The sequence below is a fragment of the Lissotriton helveticus genome, chromosome 10 (genome assembly GCF_964261635.1).
Source record: "Lissotriton helveticus chromosome 10, aLisHel1.1, whole genome shotgun sequence".
Taxonomy (NCBI): Eukaryota; Metazoa; Chordata; class Amphibia; order Caudata; family Salamandridae; genus Lissotriton; species Lissotriton helveticus.
Window position 1 is genome coordinate 306,645,904 of NC_136071.1, and position 22,410 is coordinate 306,668,313.

Here is a 22,410-nt window from a genome sequence, read left to right on the forward strand (position 1 = left end):
GGAGCCACTCTTGATTGTGTCAAGGATGGATGGAAAAAAATCCTCAGTGAGTGGAGCGAAGGACTCAAAGTAGGGGGCAATATTCTGAGATTCTACTTTGAGCTGCTCGAATGGATGCTCATTATTGACCGGTAGAAGAAGATTCAGTATATTTTGAATTTTAGTGGCAAATAAATCGACTATCTCCTCACAACGATGGCCTGAGAAGTCAGGGGCTGAAGGGGGATCGGGGACTTTCATACATTTTTTTATGATCCAGAATATTTATTTAGAGGAGTTGGAGGAGGATGCCATTTTTTCTTCATAATAGGCCGCCTGGGTTGCTTTGAGTGCTGCTTTATAGGAGATGATAGATGCCCTATAGTCCGATTTTTTCTCGTTTGCAAAATCTTTCCTTCATACTCTTTCTAATCTTTTGAACCATTGTTTTACTTTGCAGAGTTCGGGGGTGAACCAGGGACATTTATTGGATCTGACTTTTTGTAGCATAGATCTCCTAGGCAATACTATTGTGAGTTATCAATCCATGAGTGGAACTTTCTGCTAGCTATTGAAGGGTCAGGATGGTATGAGGGTATGGTAAATTGCAATTTCTGAGTCCATTCCTCTACGATCAATTTGGGCCATTGATGGGCTTGAATACGGGATGCTAACACATACGGGCACGGGGAGGATGGATACCATGAAAAAGGGACTAGAAAGTGGTCTGACCAAGGGAGGGGAACAGGCTCCTTCCCTTTAAGTTCTGCTATAATTGAAAAGATCGGGTCAAGGAGATGACCTTTCATGTGGGTGGCTTGATGAATCTTTAGATGCATCTGGTAGGCTGCGAGGTCATGAGCAAGATCGTTGGCTGCTGTGTCCTGAGGGTCATCAAAATGGAAGTTGAAATCTCCCAGATGATTAACATTGGACGATGTGCTGGCTAAATTTAAAACAGATTCCAGTAACAAGCTGCAGAATTGTCCCTTTGCTCCTGGGTGGTGGTAGAGAAGAATGCCAACAAACGTGAGTAAAGGGGTGAATTTGATGGAAAAATTGGCATTTTCACAGTCTAGGAGAGGACTGCCCATAAGGCGGCAGACTTAATGATCTTTATAGATAATAGCAATCCCCCCCCGCTACATATTCTGTCTACACGCCAATTCAAGTAGCCAGGGGGAAGCGCTTGGACAACATCTGGATCTGAGCTTGGTACTAACCAAGTTTCCGTGAGAAATAGCACATCAAGTGCTGTATCTTTCAGTACTATGGAGATTTCTGTGCGTGTTTTGGCTTGTTGAATTGGTTCCCAACCGTAGGGTGGCCTCTTGCCATTAAAGGCAGTTCATATAAGCAGTGAGGACACTTGTGTTGTATTTTCTCCATAGAGATAGAATGTTTACAAAGTGGGGTTAATACTTTCATAATTTGGAGAAGTTTTTCCCTGGGGTATTGGAGGGGGGCGGAGGGAGATGAGGCAGAGGTTCTGTGCCCCGGGCCCTGTCTGGGGCGAACGGGCGCAGACGGGCTTGCCTTTGCCGGGTATTCTTAGACCTTTAAAGTGGACTCCCGAATTCCAGAGTAACTTTTAGCTCTTGGATAATTGCAATGCTAATCCTGTTCAATGTCGATCATTTTAGGAAAAATGGCGTGGTGGTCTCCCGTTCAAGGAGAGCACAGGAAAATACACACAACAACCAGATAGATCAAAGGACACATTGACTATCAACAATTGCTGATTTAAGTCCTATCAGACCACCCAAATAGCAGAGCCTCATCATGTAGGACACTCAGGCCATGGTTAGTTTTTGCACTGCACCTATCAGTACCACCTTGCATTAGCATTTGCGGTATCCAGACCATGACTCAGTCATGCATTGCCAATATACACCTGGGCGTTTGCAGACTAACCATGGCCTGAGTGTCCTACATGATGAGGCTCTGCCATTTGGGTGGTCTGATAGGACTTAAACCAGCAATTGTTGATGGTCAATGTGTCCTTTGATCTATCTGGTTGTTGTCTGTATTTTCCTGTGCTTTCCTTTTTCCAGCGCGATTTCTGAGCACCTCGGCGTTACCCGACTGACAGGTACTTTTGTTCTTTAGGTTGTTACACTGGGGGTATTTACCTGTTAGGTCGTTAAACTTTCCCTCGGACCCTCCTTCACTAATTTGTTGTACTCCCGTTCAAGGAGCCAGTTGTTGCTCAGATAGAATCACATAGGAAAGACTGCCAGGGCTTAGGTAGAATTATATCTTATAATAGGGGCTTTGTAATTCCAAAAGATATTAAAATCTCGGTTGGCAGTATTACAGGAAAAAGAGTGATTAATATTGCGGGATATGATGACCAAAGGGTCAGCGGATCCAGAGGGGAGGATGAGTTAGCCCATTGGAATTGGTTAGCTGGTTCACTGAACGCTTCTAAAGAAAACATAAAACTCCATACGCTGCAGAGGTAGCCCCCTGGGAAAAATTCTGTCCTGGAACATTTCAGGTTTAGGACACCCAATTCAATTCAATTCAAAAATACTTTATTCGGATTTCAACAAATCCATAAAAGCGACATAATTAAAAGTACATTTAAAATTACAAAAGCTTCCACAAATAGTTAAAGACTGCAGAAAAGAGCATACAGCATAAATGTAAACAATCAGTATTTTCCGATTACTAGAATGCAGTCCAATTTACTAAAGTGCAAAGGCATTGGGAACTGTGCAGCGCATAAATATTTCAAGGTGATTCCATCGATTTGCGTGTAGAAGAAATAACTTTCAAAAATGAACTTACACGGAAGATCAGTTCATCGTTTTCTAGTTTTAAAAGCATAGAGTAGGATTGAATCAGGGAAACTGGTCTATGTTTTTTTTAAAATATGGGGCTAAAAACCATTTGATGTATTTCATATAAAATTTACAGTTAAAAAAGAAATGGCAGTCATTTTGTCTGCTGAATCCATCGCAGGGACAGGGGCATGGCGTGTTTCCGGAGGTCATCATACTATGGCCCATAGGAAAGCAAAGTGAGTATTTTATAGTCCCAGCTCTCAGGCGATATAATAACGATCTTTCCCAATTAGTCAATGGAAGTCTTAGATATAAAGGAATTTGTTGTAGAGATGAGTCATTATTTACGTTATTCACATATGACTTAACAGTTTGTTTTTGCAATTCTTCCTCCAACCTCTTTTCCCTATAAAGGGCATAGAGTTCAAATTGGGCATCCTTTTTATCTGTACTCTTAATCTGAGAGGGGTCGTTGAAAAAATGGATTTTGCCTATGCTGTTTAGGCTTTCTTGTGTCGCCCGAAGCCACGGGATACTCATACCTTTGTCTCAAGCTAAACACTCCGTCACAATTTCCTGAGTTAAGGTAGCCCGATCATTGGCCCAAATGGCCAGCCAAAATAGTGCAGGCCGTGTGGCGATGAAATCAGTTATATAGGGCAAGTTGAGTTCAGCATGGCAAATGTACCCGGATGAGGAGATTGGGGCTCCAAGTAATTTCCTGCATAACCGATTCTCTTCTGTCTGCAGGCTGGGTGTTTTCACTATCCCCCAAATCTCCGCACCATAGGTTGCTACCGGGGCACATTGCAGTCTGTATATCTTCACAATTGCATTAGTTGTTTCAGTCCTCTTTGGCCGTGGAAGGGAAATGATTGAGTTTATGGCCTTTGAGAACTTGCCTGTGGCGTGGGCAAGATGCCCACTCCACAGGCCGTTCGCAGCAAAGACCATACCTAAATAAGAAAATGTTTTTGTAGAGTACAACTTATCTTGTCCTATAGAAATGGAATTAAGATGTTTGGCCCCTGGCCCGCAGGCCATAATAAACGATTTTTTAAAATTCACTTTCAAATCCAAATTCCCCATAAAATGTGCAAAATTCTTGACCAGAGCACGTAGGGCGTTTGGTGTTAGGCCCATAATCACCGCATCGTCGGCGTACAGAAGTGCGGGTAACAATCTCCCTTGAATTCTCGGGGCGTCAGTGGTCGTTTTTTTCAAGGAATCGCTCAGTCCGTTTATATAAATGATGAACAGTAGGGGTGCTAGGACGCACCCCTGTCGGACGCCTCTCTCAACCTTGATTGCCCCTGAGATCTCACCTTCTCTGCCAATCCGTACCTGTGCTTTAGTGTCTGCGTGTAGATAAGCCAGGAAATGCACCAAAGGTTCGTCGAGGCCATAAGAGAGGAGAGTCGCCCACAGTTTTGACCTGTTCACTAAGTCGAATGCGGACGACAAATCCATAAATGCTAGGTAAATAGGTGAAACCCTAGCTATGGTGTATTTGCCAATTATAAGGTTGAGGTTCAGGCATTGTTCAGTTGACCCAACCTTACTTCTGAAGCCCATTTGGCATCTGTCCATCACCGCTGTTTCTTCGGCCCAGTCATTCACTCTGTTATACAGCACCCGACCCAAAATTTTCAAGGTGTTGTCTAACAGCGAAATGGGCCTGTAATTTGCAGGGTCAGATCTTTCACCTTTTTTGTAGATGGGGACTATTATGCTTGTTGACCAGGTGTCAAGAATAGGGACCAACGGCAGACAATTAAAAACATTGACCAAAATGGGTCCCCAAAATTCCGGCTTGTGTTTAATTAGGTCAATTGGGAAGCCATCCGGCCCAGGCGCCTTGTTCCCGAGGCTTTGATTAATAGCCAAAATAACCTCTCCCTGGGTTATGTCTAGTGGAGTCAGTTTGCCAGGGCTATAACCATCTGTAGAGGCAACAGGGTTGGCGTATATTTTGGAGAAGTGTTGTTCCCATTGCTGGCTTGAAATGGTGCAGCTAATTGGTGATAACTGTTTTCCCAAGTCCCGCATCTTCCTTACAGCAGGCCAAAAAGTAGCGCTATTTCCCATAGCAGCTGAAACAGTTAATTCCTTCCAATGTTCTTCCACCATGACCGCCTTCCTTATCCCTATGGTTGTTTTATAGGTTTGTCTGGCGGTCCGTACATCTGTCTGGCTCCTAGGTTTGGAATTTAGAGCCCTGCGGAGAGCCTTATTTGCCGCTGAACAATGACTGTCGAACCACCTAGGCTCATCATTGTGTTTTTTGTTAGGGACAGTTAGGAGAGACTTTATAACATTACAGAGATTTACAAAGTTTTTGACTATCCTTTGGTGATTCCCATCGGTCAGTGAACACAAATCAACTAGTGGTTGGTGGTTGCTTATAAATTTTGTTCATAATGCAACCACTGTCCACCCCTTTCCATTTCAGCCTTAAGTTATTAGTTGAAGGCATAATATCCCTAGCTCCCAGAGTGCGAGCAGGTGCTTGGGACGATCCTAGTCTTAATGTTAGTTCTAGTGCATTATGGTCTCCAAAAGCTGTTTCTAGGACTCTTGCCTGGGTGACTCTGTCTAATAGTTCTACAGACATAAAAATGTAGTCCACCGTACTAGAAAAGTCTCTGCCTCTAAAGGTTGGAATATATACTGATTCACTAGTTTTACATGTGTCCATAATATCCAGTAGGGTATGAGCATTTATGAAACTTTCTAGTTCCTTTCCACGTTTAGTGGCCCTGTCTGATTGAGTAACACCTTCTTTGGTTTTGACCATTTTGGCATTAAAATCCCCAGCTAGGATAATCCTATTGTTCGCACAGTTGTTGGGGGATTCAGTTATTTTCGCTAGGTTCCCGAATAGTTCTATATAATTCCTGTTAGGAATTGATTGGAAATCATTATTATAGAAATTAATCAGGTATAACGGGGACCTACGTGTGAACTCAATTATTTGAATATTGGAGCTTTTAGTTGGTATTAATTTGATAGCCCCCCCTAAAGTTATCCTGAATCCAATCAGGAGACCTCCCATAGGGCATCCAAAAACTGGCTTCTGTGCATTAATGCTGTGACATTCGAAGCCTTCAATAGCTATTTCCGAAATAGCCCATGTCTCTTGTAGCATTATTATGTCTTTGTCGGATATAAATTTTAACCATTCCAAGTCCGACACCCGCTGTTGGAGTCCGGCAACGTTCCAGCTAATGATCCTTAGTTCATTGTTAGATAGTTTGTGTGGGTATGGTTTCCCGTGGATCATATGCATATCAGAGGTTTTTTGGGGACTACGGTGATCTCGGGATTCAAATGTTGCGGGCCCAATAATATTACCACCTACTTGATCTTCTCTTATCGGTGACATCCTCAAACTATTTTGAGCTAAGTGTGTACTGGGGATCTCCTTCACATGCACCTCTTTGATTTTTGTGATCTCAGTTGGGCAGCCCTGTTCAGTTCCCTCCAGTTCAATGTTCAGCGGCCAGGATGGTGATAGAAGTCAGTCAACCATCTCTAGGCCGCTGAATCTATTGAAAACTGGAATTCCCCAATAGGCATCCCTGCTTGTTGTATTTCTCTGGGGGTATCTGTGGTTATCCCGCCCCCACTCACCCCAGTTGTTCCCCACGTCTCTTTGTCCCACCCGACACCAGCCTCCATCAAAGGCCTGGTCGTAGTGGTCAAACCTACCATGATTCCTAGATGGGTAGAAAAAAGAGAGGTGCCTTGTCTCTATACCTTCTGTATACCCCTCACTTTTCCAGGAACAAATGTGTTCTACCGTGCGTGGGTCCTCGAAATTAACAATCACACAGTCACCATGTGTTTTCTTTGTCTCGTGTCCCACCCACGGTACTCTCCTGACTGTTAGAATTTTACCCCTGCAATATGGGGGTAGGGGTCTATTGTTATTTAGCCAATAACTGACTTTATTTGATAGAGACCAAGTGGGTTCATCAGTATTGTCTGGTGTCTCGGGAACTCCCGTCATCACCACTATATATGGACTTGATCCGGGGGGCAGATTAGCGGGAAATCTTTCTTGATTTCCTTTGTTCCTATCCTTATGGTTGTTGGTACTTCCCCCCTTTGGTTGTGTCGGGTTAGATTGGTTCCCTTGCGGGTTTGTATTTGTAATGGGTGGGGTTGGTTTCTTCACGACACCCATAGAGGGTGGAGTTAGTTTAGGTGTGTTATTAGAAGCTGCAACGGGTTTTTTCACGGGTTGGCCCAGGGGTTGTTGAATATGCGATTTGGCTGCTGCTAAAGTGGATGTTCCTTTTGTAGGTGGACTTTTGACTAGGGTACTTAGTTCATTTAGTTGTTTTTCTATATTCCCTAGTCTCTTATCTATGGTTGCTAGATGTCCACTTATAAGTTCCCCGACCTTAGTTATAAGTTGGTTGGTCGAGGGGCAGTCTTTGCATAATGACTCCGTGATGGACGAGTCCCCTTTATGGTCCGTCCCTGTATTAGTTTTCTTATTGCCCTTTTTTGAATAGTTAGATGGGCATTTCCCCTGCTTTCTCTGAGGTAGGGGGTTCCCCTTAGATATGGATATATTTGAGCCTTGTGGATGTTTCTGTACGGCTCCCTCCTTTAAGCCTCGTAATGCTCTTGAATTAGGAGTTGAATCCTGCAAAGTGTGTGTAGTGACCGATTCTAGGGGAGGGGATAGATTAGTGGCCATCAGGTCAGAATCTATAATCAGGATCGGGTCAGTGGCAAAAACATGTGTGATGTCTGTTATCGGAATAGAGGGTAACTGAGACTCCATAGTGGGCGTTGTAGCCAGGTTGTCAGCATAACTCGCAGCTGGGATAGAATTGGTAACGAACTCCAATTGTGTGTTGAAATTATCGGTTACGTCTAGGTTTGGGGATTTTTCCAAGCTCCGTAGTGATTCCGATAATAGCTGTGTTGCTGATAAGTCCACAGTGTTAGGCATGGTGTGGATCTCTGCTCTAGCTCTAACTACTGGGATGCCATCAGCAGGATTATCCCTATTTGGGGTCTTAACTGAAGCGAGGAGTCCCAAAGAAGAACGTTTGGCTTGAGCCAATTCCAAGGAGACTCTGCGCTCCAAGAGTGATATTCCATGGTCAATAGCTTCATTGGCCCTAGTGATGAAATTGTCGATTGGGCCAGTGACCTTCCCTACTCCTGCAGCAGTCTTGCTGCGACTGCCCCTTGCGGACATAGCAGTATGTATGATGAATAGTCGCCTAGTAGAGGCGAAGCGTAAATGAGTAAGGTGTCTATCAAGATCTTACTTGGAATTTTCGAATAGCGTGGGGATTAATGGGGTGGCCCGTCCCATCCTCCGTCGTCCTCGGACGGCCTCAGACGGCCCGCCCTTTGCCCGGGCTTAGCCCGGCGCTCCCGCGACGCGGGTGGGGCTGTGCAGTTTTATGCGCCGGCAGGCGCGCTCTCTGGTCCCGCCTTACTTCCTGGTGACGGGGCAGCTGGGAAGGGTAGTTCTTTCCCTCTCGGTCCCCCCCTCTCGGCGGCTGTTCCAAAGACAAGGACAGCGGCGGAGGGAGACCGGCGCGGTACACCCGCAGGGGCTCCGCCTCCAGCAGCACCACGCTAGGCAGCCTGTGAAGCCTATCAAGTTATCTGGTGAGTCTGGCAATCCTTCGTGACAGTTTCAGTTTCCCCGCTCCACCGATGGGGCTGTGCAGTTTTATGCGGCGGCAGGCGCGCTCTCTGGTCCCGCCTTACTTCCTGGTGACGGGGCAGCTGGGAAGGGTAGTTCTTTCCCTCTCGGTCCCCCCCTCTCGGCGGCTGTTCCAAAGACAAGGACAGCGGCGGAGGGAGACCGGCGCGGTACACCCGCAGGGGCTCCGCCTCCAGCAGCACCACGCTAGGCAGCCTGTGAAGCCTATCAAGTTATCTGGTGAGTCTGGCAATCCTTCGTGACAGTTTCAGTTTTTAGGACACCCTAGCTCTAATCTAAATTCATTAATGATATCTGATCCAAAAATAATTTGCCTACAGGAGGTGTGCAGATTTTAAGTTGAGAACTCTGTTGTTTTCTATTGTCCAGCAAAACCTTCAGTAAAATGTCATGCAAGTGGAGGTCTAGCTTTTTTACTTAGTGACCGTGTAATTTAGAATCATTTGGTTTTTGTCCAGCCGCCAAATTTCTGCATGTGCATGAAACTGACTTTGGATAATGTTATAGGAGCCCAGTACTCAACCTTTTTACTGGTATATATTCACCCTGTGAGGGCGTCTAACACTCTTGTTGAAACCATGTTCTCTTTTGTGCATAAAATTAGTACTTCAGAAGAATTCACATTGATAATTATGGTGAGAGATTTTAACACCAAAATCAGGAATTATTCCTCTTTGGCTTTTGGTAACCGGGAATTGGAAGGCATATGGGCCATCCCTGAAACTGTTATATAGGTCCAAAATATCTTACCCACCGGAGCTATGGGCCTCACCCCGTCAAGGCTAAAAATAGATCGGGTCTCCCAAATTCTGCCAGGACTGACTCGTCTCCTGGCCTGCTCCTGTTTCTGTTTTCATGTATCAGGGATAGCTCCGGTGGTCAAGATATTTTGCACCTATATAACAGTACAACAACCAATGAGGTGGTGGTCCCTGGTTGATGTTGCCCTAGGTGCCGGTCTAAGAGCTGAATAAGACTTAGAAAGAGGCCATCAATGAAGGTCAGTGTGGCCCCTTTAACAAAGGTCAGCTTTGCAGTTTATCTAGGAAGGCAACCAGTTTAGCAAAAAGGAAAGATATATATCCTCCCTTAACCCACCAATTAATGGATCAATAATTGGGGAGAATATTTAAAGCACTTGTTAGTCTGAAGAAGGGGGTGAACAGTGAGATACCACCGAAACGCATCGCTTCTGTGTCAGTGGAGAAGTGTGGCTCAATGGTTAGAGTGGCAGACCCTGATGCAGAGGTTTAGCCTGGGACCAGCGTTCAATTCCCCGCCTTGGTGGGTCTTGGTCTCAAAATTCCACGGACCTGATAATTTTCGCCTCGTGCCTATTCCAATCATGGAGTCCCACTCTGCAACTCTGGGCAATAGCTTGCTTAATCTCCACAACGGCCCCCACAACGCTAAGGATGCCTGGCCTCCACCTTTGGGGTGCCCAGGAGTGGACGCCTCACAGGGAAAGCCAGGATGGGTTCCACAGCGGTATTCGTACAAGCGCCTTGAGACCCTTGCGGGTGAGTAGTGCGCTATACAAGTATCAATTTACATTTTACATAAGGAATACCCAAACAACACCCACCTGGTCTGAATAGAGCTGGTCTGGTTAAAAAACACTTGAAATAAAATCTGGTGTGGACAAAAGAAAGAGCATATTATGTATACATCTAATGTGATACATTAATACTCAAGTATATGTATCTGAAGTGTCTTTAATATGAAGCAGATTGTTGGTTTTGGGGCCTTGAGAATAATCTATTAGTTCTCCCTTTTTACTGTGAATGAAATGTTTTTAATATATGTATTTAATATATGTGTATTGGAAAAATACTTGTGATTTTTAAAATAAATATATACCATTGTGATATACAGCTAATAAAAATATAAGACTTCCTTATATTATGCTCTGGGTTACCATTTGGTGCTGGTGAATGGTTTATGATTGAAGGTAGTGTGACTATTGTGTATGCTTCAAAAGGAGCCCAAAGGGATCGTTTTGTTTGACTATAGTGTCTACTGTTGGTGTTCTGTCCCTTCGGCTGAGTTGGACCCCTCTCTTTTAATTTCTGGCCCATACAGGAAAATCCCATTGTTTGTTTTGAGAAGAATTTGTCTTTATTTAGATCATGTGGAAATAAGAAATGAGCTAACTGTACTAACCACTTGGTGGCCACCTCCTAGGGGGCACAAAAGTTACATCAGGAGCTGTATTCCTTAGTAAGGGACCAATTTAAGCAGTCATCATTGATGAGACAAAGGGAAATCAATAGGCTGAAGCCCGTAAGAATGAGATTGAAGGCATCCAAACGTAAAGGAGTGGAGGATCTTAAACTGAGAGAGGTTGCATATTCCGGTGACTCGCGTAAAAACTGGGCTCTGATAGCCGAATACTGTGACTGTAGAATTAAGGCTGAAGCCATTTTAATATCTGATGCGTAATGGATCTAATATATCTAACGATTATATACCTTAAATTCAAGTGCCGGATTTAATTTGGAGTCAATCAGCAAGTCTCCCTTGGGGAATGTTTATGGCCCCCCTTCCTGTAAGTAGCAAGGTATTATGGTGCAATGGGCCCGAACGATCTACCGATAGCCATTTTGAAACACAATAGCTCCACATGGGCTCTCTTACTCTATGTGGTGTTTGATTACTGCTGTGCACACAGGACTATCCCGTCTTCTTGGAAAGGAACCGTAGTGGTACTATTTAACAAAAGGGTCCCAAAACCTCTCCTGCCAGTTTTAGGCAGATCGCATTATTGGATGCGATCGGAAAACTGTTTGTCAATAGTATACTTCTTAATCTTCAGGACTGGGCCTATGGTAATGATATTTTACAAGCAGAGCAAGCAGGTTTTTGTAAGCATAGTAGTACCTTAGATAACATTGCTGTCCTGCAGATTGTGATGGAAAAGTATCCAACAGGCAAGGGCAGGGCCTTGTATGCTGCATTTATTTATTTCTTCTCGACGTTCAACCAGGTTGACCGAGGGACACTGTGGAGGAAATTGGCTTCATTGGGGATTCCCACGCATCTGCTTAGACTGGTTTTTACATTACAATCTTCAACTTGGACAAAGATCCTGATGGGAGGGAGCCAGGGCCTATCGAGTAAAGTGGAAACCCATATTGGGTAGTAGCATGGATGCTTATTAGCACCTCTGCTTTTTTTTTCTTTATATCAATGACTGCCTAGTAGGGTGGGGCGCTGTAAAGGGGATCAACCGAAGTTAGGAACAATGAAACTCGGCTGTCTACTTTACGCGGATGATGCCATCCTGTTAAATTGAACCCCAATAGGTTTACAAAGGCGTCTTAATGAGCTAGGCCATTATGCCGATAAACATTTTTACAAATTAATATCTTCAAAAGTAAAATCATGTTTTTTAGGTCCCGACTGTGCAGGGTTAGGAAAAATATGAACTCATTTTTGGGGAAAGATAAGCTAGATGCAGTGAAGCTGTACCCATATTCAGGTAGAATTCTTTCAAGCAAGTTCTCTAGCAGTGATCACATTGGCCACTGCATAAGGCAATATCTCAGGCCTCTGCAATTGGCAGGCAAAATAAATGCTGTGGGCAAAGGCATTTTGCACATGTTTTATCGGTTTACAAAATTAAAATCCCGCCTTCACTGAGTTGCACTTGCTAATCAGTGGATGAACAGCACTGGGACTTTTTTTAAATGTGCAAGGCGGCATTTGGTTCTAAATCTGTAACCTGAATCATGCAGCCACTCCAGCGGCCCTTCAGCTCGAATTTGGGGTCTGTTCGACCTACGTGTTTGCCATAGAAGCAAACCTTATATGGGGTAATGCCTTACTAAATAGATAATAAAGTTCTGCATGGGCTGCGCTAAAACAGAAAATCTTTTTTTGCCTTAAGAGAAAAAGTGTTGTCTTTAGAAATTATGTGAACGCCTTAGACTTGTTTGAAATTGGGCGAAGTAGAGCATGCCCTCTTCCAAAGCAGGTCTTAAAAAATCTAATAAAAAAACAATTCATGAAGTCAGTCACAAAAGAGATAGTATACTGTTTAAGGCATTTTAGGACTTACACAATAGTGGAGAGTAGTATGTGTAAACGACTTAAGCGTTATGTCACATGGAACCTTCCCCATGGAGTGTGTAGAACTATCCTGTAACTTAGCTGAATTCGCTGCCCTAGCGAATTATAACATGAGCATGGAAGAGATTAGCCAGGGAGTGCAGACTTTGCAGCCGGTGTCGAAACTGGGTGCAGGATTTAAATCATGTGTTATTTGCCTGTCCCCCACTAGAGATTATGACATTGTTTCTAAAGTATAACATCATTACGGTGGTGGAGGCCCAGATCTGCCTTTTGGCTCCTGTTAGAAACGGGGTTTCCCGGTAGGCTAGGGCAAGCGCCAAAGCGAGGCAGAAACCCCCATTCTAGTCAGGGCGAGGGAGTTACACCCTGAGGATAACCCCTGCTCACCCCCTTGGTAGTTTGGCACGAGCTGTCAGGCCTATCCCAGAGGCAATGTGTAAAGCGTTGGTGCAACACACACACAGCAGCGACACACTACCCACACTACAAAAGAGACTCCACACAAGGTTGTATAAAAATAGCCTTTGTATTATAAAAACACATTAGAATATAATCACAGATATATATATATACTGTGCCAACTGGCACCAGGTCACAATTTACAGGGGATTATATTCAAGGCAGCGCCAATTGGGTCACTGCCAGAACCATCACAAGCCCAAAGAATAAATGCATAACAACCAGGAATAACAGCCAGTAGCTACAGGTGAATAATGAACTGAGCATCATCACATTATGGTTAGGCATAAATCAAATGTGCATGAGGCATCATCCTAAGACATCCTAGCATGACATTAGGCTGAAAAACATGATGCATCTCATTCAGCGTAAACCACATTAGATTAGGCATAAGCCACATTCGATCAGGTATAAGCACATTATGCAGAAAACCAGCAATATAAGCATTAGGGGAAAACATTAGGCATCAACCTTAGGTATATAAACACATTATGCATCATAACAGCAGAAGTCACATTGGGCATAAACACATGAGCATGAATACATTAGTCACAAAATCAGCAATGCAAACTTTAGGGAAAATCTGAACACATAATAAGTGTCCCCAATGTTGCAGATTAGCTTTCAGCGCCACTGCGCCTGGGGAGCCCCTACTCTGGAACTCAACGGATTCGCTCACGTTGCAACTGCCCACTGTCCGGCGGTGCAGTTGAGTAAAGGAAAGTCAGCCCTGGTCCATTGGAGCCTCATCCGGGACTCTGAAAGTGATGAAATGCCCCAAGACGTTGCAGCTGCCGCAACTGCGGTACAGCTGTGAAGCAACACAGACCAGTCCAGGGGAAAGTTGGAGCCCTCCCTCCCTGGGGCTCTAAAGTAAAATTATCCCCAACGTTGCAGCTGCCCACTGTTGGGTGGGGCAGCTGTGAAACCAACAGGGGCACTTCTGGTGCCATCCCCGGCACCCTTGATGCTTCCAAGAGCCCCCCACTCACTGGGACTCTTCTCATTCTGGCTGCGGGCTCAGTGGCCTCTCCGGCATGCGCAGAGCTCTACTAGCACATGGGAGCCCTGCTCAAGCAGAAGCCGACTTCTGGACTCCACGGGGCTCTCTTCGTCTCCCAGGGCCCACTGACCACGACTGCACCTCCACTCACCGGAAAACACCTCACTGGGCACGGCAACCGGGACAAGTGCCAGGCCTGCGGGGCTCTCCTCATGGCTACAGGAGCCCTGCCTCCAGTCCAGCTGCTTCCTTCTCGGGCCACTCTCTGATTGGTCGGTCCCCGCCTCACACCCAGGCTTCCTGTTTTTCTTCCAATCTCGGCAGCTGCTGCTACAGCCGGGCTTGCGGCCGTGCTTCTCTGCAGTTTTAATGTGAGGGGTGGGCACCCGCGAACAGTGTTCACATGCAGGGTGGGCACCTGCGATCAGAATCAGCATTAATGAGAGGTAGGCACCCGCTCTTGCATAATTATAGATGGGGCACTAACGCGGGGTGGGCTCCCGCTCGGTGACTATATAGGGGGAATCCCACATGCTGGTATTCCTTCTCAGAGCGTTGCAGCCTTCCGCTGCAGGGACGCACACGCTCCTCACCTCCTTGGAGTACAGGCGATTAGAATATAGCGCTTATGAGGCTCTAGACGGCAGGAGAGCACAGTCAATGTTGGGCAAGATCAGCAGGCAGCATGGCAGCTCACCAAAAAAATGAAGTAGCAGTTCCTGGGAACAGTCAAACCCATCAGGGTGGCAATCCTCCTGGCGCAGCAGCCTCCACTCCAGCAGAGTTTCTCCTGGGTCTGGTAGAAAAACAGAGGGGCAAAGTTGGGCACAGGGGCCAGCACGCAGGGTCCAGCGGCAGTTCCTCCTGGCAGAGGGTCCCCTCCAAGTCAGCACAAGCACAATCACCCCCATGGGGTCTCAGCCCCTGTATTTATACACCTCTCTGCCCTGCATTTAGAAGGGGGCAGGAGCTTTTGCAAGGGTCTAGGGATAGGGGTTTCTGGAAGGGTCTTGGAAGTTCCAGTCCCAACGGGCACTGGTAGGGGTGTTAGTAGGAGCGGAGTTAGCAATGCACAGGGCAGGGACAGGGGATTTCTCCTCCCACTACTCCAATTGCAGATCTCCCATTCAGCCTGACCCTGCCTCCCATTGCCCTCCCTGGAGCCACCCACTCCTCAACAGCCCCGGTCACTTTTAGAAACAGATATGCAGGCAGGCACACAGCACACAGAAAGGCCAACTTCTAAAAGTGGCATTCCTAAAATAGTAAAAATAAATCTGCGTACACCATTGTGCAGTATTTATCATTTCCATTCCACTCATACCAAACATGCTGTACTTATTTTGTTTTATTTAGGAGTTATCCCATAAGGGGGGAGTTCCCAACGTTAGCCTATGGAGGGCAGAGAGCACACGCACTCTGCACTGCTAACCAGTGCTAAAGTGCCCAGAGTCCTAAAAGAACCAACACCATGTTAGAAAAAAAACTAGGAGGAATGCAAAAAGTTTAGGGATGACCCTGCAAACAGGGCCAAGTCAAACAGCCCCTCCCTCTGAATCAGCATGTTTAAAATGGTTAGCTTTTTAAAACAATTTTTAAATATTTTTTAGAGAGGATTATTCCATCTTGTTTAGCTCTGGTATGTTGAATATGGTCCGTTTTGGGTAACATAATTTGCACATTATAAGTAGAATCTCAGGTCATTATGAATTGTACTGTTGAAGCGGTTAGAGTATTTAAATGGTGTAAGGCCACTTGCACTTCCCTTGCAGTGCACTTTAATTGATTTGCATAATTTTCTGGCGCACTTGCACTTTATATGTCATGGACCTTTATTATACATGGAGTTGTTTTATTTTGATTATTGCTGCTACGAATTTTGCACTGTATAATGAGATATCTATTTTTTAAGTTCCAGAACGTATTTTACTTAGCTATTAAGAACTGTAACATCTGTTGCTTTGGAGCTTTGGAGTATATCTTATGTGGAACTCCTCTGAGTTTCAAATCATAATAAAAAAATTGATTCATTGATTAAAATGTGTTCCAGTTGGAGCTAACAATCAGCTACGATGGCTCACATAATTCTGCTGTCTTATGACCATGGCTCACATATACAGTGATTGGTCACAATGGAAAGATGGTACAAGGGTGGTATATCACGCATACAGGGGTATGTGTCATTACAGCGAATACAGGGGATTGATACTGCTGCCATAAAAAACGCTTAAAAGACAACACTGGGCTACCTGTGCTATCATGCCCACAACATCAAAATTATACCTACAGATTGGTGGTTACATGGGTGTGGGTCCAGAATATCGTGGTACCTTAATACCATTGGTAAAAAATCAAGAGTATGTATAGATTTTCTGTATCCATTTGCACTTCTAAATATCTGACAGATATGTATATCTTCAAGGTACATAGATGTGGAGTTAAGAATAGTACATTTATACATCCCAAAATGCTTACCTTTTAATATTTTTTCTCCTGAATACTTTGACTACTTTATTAAAATATCACAATAACCCCTACGCGATATCCCCAACTAACACTGGTAAAAATCACTTAGGGCTTGATATTGTTCAACTCCCCAATGCAAGGCTCCTTTTTTTTCCTTTAAACTCAGCTTATTTTGAAGAGGACGTTCAAGTCGTCCATACTAACCATGGGCGAAGTACTACGCTACGCTCGCGTAGTTTGTGAAGTTTGTGCTACTTCGCACTACGCGAATTGCACGTAGCACAGTGCAAACACGCATAGCGTAGCGGTCATTTTTTGGTTGCTCGCGGTCCTCAATGACAAGCATCCGGCACTGTGCAATCAATGCGAACAGCATTTTGCACAGTGCACTACGCAGTTTCCGTAGCTAGGCATAGCTCGCATAGTGCGAAGTGCACTTCGCGTAACGCTACTACGCGAACTACACCCAGGGTTAGTCCATACATTAAAGACATTGTATTACTGGCAACCCTTTAGTTACTAACTACTTTTCCTGCTGGGCTTGTGTATGTGTAGTACTTATGAAACTGTGCTAAATCAACAATTATGGGCTTGCTAATATGCGTTATAGAATTGCTATAGAAGCCCAGGTTAGATTTCCTTCACATCTAACCTGGGCTTCTATAGGTATTCTGTAATGCATATTAGCAAGCCCTTTATCGCCAATTTAGCGTCTGTGATTAGATGGACCGTGGTGGTCATCGTAAGACAGAGCATTAGCTGTGCCACTGCTTGTTTGTAGCTTGTGGTGCCTTTGCTTCTGGCAGGGACCAGAAATACAGGAAGCTGATCACTTGCAGGAGATAACTTTCCCTCTGGGCTCGTGAATTTCATTTTAGCTCTCGTACATTGGAGGCCTGTGCACAAAACCCACACCTCCCTGCTAATAGAAATTCAGGGGCATATTATCAAGGACCGGTGTTAAAATTATCGCCGTTTTATCGGCAGGAAACTGCAGATAAAATGGTGATAATTTTAACACTGGTCCTTGATAATATGCCCCTCAGTGAGGAGAACTTTTCTTTGTTAACTGTAAGTAAAGTGGCAAAGACCATAATCCATATGTCCATATAATCCATATGTCCTAGGGACAAAGAGGCAGCCCCCACAACAGCCAAGCTCTGTCCGCTAAGACGTTCCCACAGTTAAAACAGGCATTCACGGTTTGTTAAAACATAAAAGAAACCAGTGTTATCAATAATTGTCCCCTTTTCTTTAAAGAAAATGATAGCTTCTGGATAAGAAAATTTGGAAAGGAGTAAACCAATAATACCACTTTCATCAATAGTAGGCCCTCGGTGACTGCCTTAGAAAAGACCTTTGCTCATTGCCTCTATATTAGCCACAAGGCAGCAACGCTTTAATCTATATAGTGACCTCTGTCCCTCCCTCTGGGCCGGTCACTCCACCACGCACCGCGCACACTCCCCGTGGGTGTGCCCAGGCTGCCTCGTTCCCGCCGCTGCCCGCAGCTGTGCTCCTGACCACCAGGCGTGGTCTCAGCTTCTGTAGCGCAGTGCCCGCTTCCTGCTGCCTGCTCGACTTCTCCCCTGCTGCTCGTTGTTTCCTGCCTCTGTACTTTCGCTCTGTTTTCCCCCTGTATTGGCGCTGTTTCCCCTGTTGTGCCCAGCCTTTCTATCTTTCTTTGTAGTCTCTTGCCTAGTCTGCCGTTTTTCCCGCTTTTCCCCCCGCCGCGCTTCCCGCCACCTCCCCACTCCCCGCCGCTGATCCCCTGAGGCCCCGCCCCCTTCCACCTGGACCCTTCCCATTCGCCGCCCCGCTCCCGCCTCCCAGCTGCCCCTCCCTCGCTCCGCCCCCCCACTCTCCTCATATGGCAGAGTGGCAAACGCGCAGCGTTGACGCGCAGCGGGAGCACCGATTGAGCGCCGAAGGTGCGCCAAAGGTAAGCCCGTCTGCGCCCGTCCGCGCCTGGACCGCGCCCAGTGCCAGGACCCCTGGCCCCCAACGACGGAAGCCGACCCGACGGACCTACAACGCCACCGAACTCAACGCACTCAACACCGGCCGAACCCCGGGCTGCTACCGAGCCACACCGAGACGCACCCACGGACCCTTCAGCTGCCACTCCTGCAAGTTCAACTGCAACCGGACCCACGCTACACCAGCACCCACCAAGCCGAACTCCAGCAGCACCCACCTGAAGTGCATCCTGCTCAACACCCGCTCCGTCCACAGACACGCCGTCGAGCTCTGGAACCTGCTCGACACCACAGCCCCAGACGTCGCCTTCCTCACGGAAACCTGGATGAACGCCTCCTCAGCGCCCGACATCGCCATCGCCATCCCGGACGGCTACAAGATCATCCGGAGAGACCGCGTCAACCAGACAGGAGGAGGCATCGCCATCATCCACAGGAACACCATCCGCATCACAACCGACACCGATGACACCCTCGCACCCGCCGAACACCTGCACTTCCAGATCCACGTCAACCCCAAGACCCCCCTCAGAGGCACCCTCATCTACAGACCCCCGGGACCACGCACACAATTCAGCGAAGACATCGCCGACTTCATCAGCCCGCACGCCCTCCCCTCCGCCGACTACATCCTCCTCGGGGACCTCAACTTCCACCTGGAGAACAACAACGACCGCAACACCACCACCCTGCTGGACGACCTCGCCAACCTCGGACTCAAGCAACTGGTGACCACCCCCACCCACTACGCCGGACACACACTCGACCCGGTCTTCTCTTCCAGCAAGGACATCGCCTTCAGCCGCGCCACGGGACTCCACTGGACGGACCACAGCTGCGTCCACTTCAGCTTCAGGAGGACCACGGTCCACCACCACCAGCAACAGGTTCCCCGCAGAAGCTGGAACAAGATCACTGCAGACCAGCTCGCTACTTCCCTGAGCAAGAACCCTCCCACCAGCACAACAAACCCCAGCCAAGCGGCCACCAACCTCACGAAATGGATCAGCGACTGCGCAGACGACCTCGCCCCTCTGAAGACCCCGCCGAGCAGACCCGGCAGCAAGAAAGCACCATGGTTTAACGACGAACTCAAGAGCTCCAAGAAGAACTGCAGAGCACTCGAGAAAACCTGGCGCAGAGACCCAACACCGGACAACATGACTGCCCTCAAGCTCGCCACCCGAAAACACCACCAACTGATCCACGCCACCAAGAAAACCGCATTCAAGGAACGACTGGACAACAACGCACACAACAGCAAAGAACTCTTCAACATCGTGAAAGAGCTCTCCAACCCCAACGCCGGAAACAACGACATCACCCCTTCGCAAGACCTCTGCAACTCCCTCGCCTCCTACTTCCACAACAAGATCGCGGACATACACAACAGCTTCAGCACTCAACCGACGCACGCCACGACCGAACCACCGCCCCCCACAACCACCCTCCGCGCCTGGACCCCGATCAGCACCAAAGACACCATCAACACGATGAACTCCATCCACTCCGGATCTCCGACAGACCCCTGCCCACACCACGTCTTCAACAAGGCCGACGCTGTCATCGCACCCCACCTGCGGGACATCATCAACACCTCCTTCGTCACCGCTACCTTCCCAGAGAGCTGGAAGCACGCCGAACTCAGCGCCCTACTTAAGAAGCCATCAGCCGACCCCACCGACCTCAAGAACTACCGCCCCATCTCGCTGCTCCCGTTTCCGGCAAAAGTCATCGAGAAGACCGTCAACAAGCAACTGGCCGCCTTCCTCGAGACGAACGGCTCCCTCGACCTCTCGCAGTCTGGCTTCCGGGCCAACCACAGCACCGAGACCGCCCTGATCGCAGCTACCGATGACATCCGAGCCCTGCTCAACAACGGAGAAACAGCGGCCCTCATCCTCCTGGACCTCTCCGCGGCCTTCGACACTGTCTGCCACCGTACCCTAGTACAGCGCCTCAGCAACGTCGGAATCCAGGAGAAGGCACTGGAGTGGATCATCTCCTTCCTCGTCGGAAGGACACAGAGAGTCCGCCTCCCCCTGTTCAGATCGGAGGCCACCGAAGTCATCTGCGGCGTTCCTCAAGGCTCCTCGCTCAGCCCAACACTCTTCAACGTCTACATGAGCCCCCTCGCAGCCATCGCACGCCAGCACAACCTCAACATCATCTCCTATGCCGACGACACCCAGCTGATCCTCTCCCTCACCAACGACCCCGCCACCGCCAGAGCCAACCTACACGAAGGGATGACAGACGTTGCCAAGTGGATGATGAACAGTCGCCTGAAACTGAACTCGGACAAGACGGAAGTCCTCATCCTGGGATCTTCACCCTCCGCCTGGGACGACTCCTGGTGGCCCCCTGCCCTGGGCAGCACACCCAAACACACAGACCACGCACGTAACCTGGGCTTCATCCTGGACTCCTCCCTCTCCATGACCAGACAAGTCAACGCCGTCTCCTCGTCGTGCTTCAACATCCTGCGCATGCTACGTAAGATCTTCCGATGGATCCCCACCGAGACCAGGAAGACGGTCACCCAGGCCCTCGTCACCAGCCGTCTGGACTACGGCAACTCCCTCTACGTCGGAACCACCGCCAAACTCCAGAAGAGACTCCAGCGGATCGAGAACACCTCAGCACGACTCATCCTGGACATCCCCCGCCGCAGCCACATCTCCGGACACCTGAGAGACCTGCACTGGCTCCCGGTCAACAAGAGAATCACCTTCCGGCTCCTCACCCACGCCCACAAAGCCCTACACAACCAAGGCCCAGGATACCTCAACAGCCGCCTCAACTTCTACGCTCCCAAATGCCAGCTTCGATCGACCAGCCACGCCCTCGCCGCCGTCCCCTGCATCCGAAGAGCCACCACAGGAGGAAGGTCCTTCTCCTACCTGGCCGCCAAGACTTGGAACTCCCTTCCGACCCACCTACGCCTGACCCAGGACCACCTCGCCTTCAGAAAGCAACTCAAGACCTGGCTGTTCGAGCAGTAGCGAACCCCCTCCCCCCAGCGCCTTGAGACCCTCCGGGTGAGTAGTGCGCTATATAAATACTTTGATTGGTTGATTGATATAGATATTGAACAATGTGCTACTTACCGGGCTGCCTTTAGGACCTGAGTCCAGTAGGTTGCTGGAGTCTTTTAGGAACCGATCTGTAAGTGGTGCAGTGTTGAGGACTGTCGCCATAACAAGTAGCAGAGCACCCTCCAGCAAGAGAACCAGTGTGTGTTGTCTCATGGCTGTGCTGGAACTGGAAGGGTGGACTTGAGCTAGCAGGGACTATCTCTAATGAAAGATGCTTGATTGTCCTGGAGGGAGGATAACCCACAACTGGATTATAAAGGATCCTTCGCCTCTAGAAAGGTGATTATCAGATGGGAGTTTTCAAACACTCCCAGGAAAAGTTTAATTCTTTGGCGTGTCCAGGCAGCCTGCTACTTGCAAATAATGCAACCTTGACCTAAAACAGATATATATATATATACCAACCAAGCATTAGAACTGAACACTTTCCAGAATTCTACCTTCGAATTAGGAAAATTGCTGAAAAGCTCCTAATGCAAGATAAAACGAGCATTGGCAAAGCCAATAGGCCTGGCTATAATGGTTTAATGCATGCAAACTAGCATGCACAAAAGCCTGTGTCATCTTTCGCATTTTTTTCAAAAGACACAAGATTAGTAGCCTATGCGCATTTTAGGATGCCTGAGTGTACATATATCAGCTCATTAAAGCCAGGCTCACTGGGTTTGCCAATAAATGCTGATCTATGCGCTTCATATGTGTCAGGAACACGTAATGAAATTTATAGAAACTACATGACCATGGATTGAACTGGGAGTCTAGTTTTCACAAATTTCTGAGATTGGTTGGTTTCCGAGGTTGCTGGATGACCAAGAACCCAAGTACTGCAGCCACATTTTAAATTCAAGACTGACTGCACATG

The 22,410-nt window shown here is 47.4% G+C and overlaps 1 long non-coding RNA gene across 1 annotated transcript in view; it reads right to left on the reverse strand.

Annotated features, from left to right (window-relative positions):
• LOC144785177 (uncharacterized) overlaps positions 1-21,673 on the reverse strand; it is a 28,700-nt gene extending 7,027 nt beyond the window's left edge. Inside the window, exon 1 of the long non-coding RNA XR_013601795.1 lies at positions 21,561-21,673. This is a non-coding gene — a long non-coding RNA (uncharacterized LOC144785177). The remainder of the gene's footprint in view (positions 1-21,560) is intronic.
• Between the last annotated feature and the right edge of the window lie 737 nt (positions 21,674-22,410).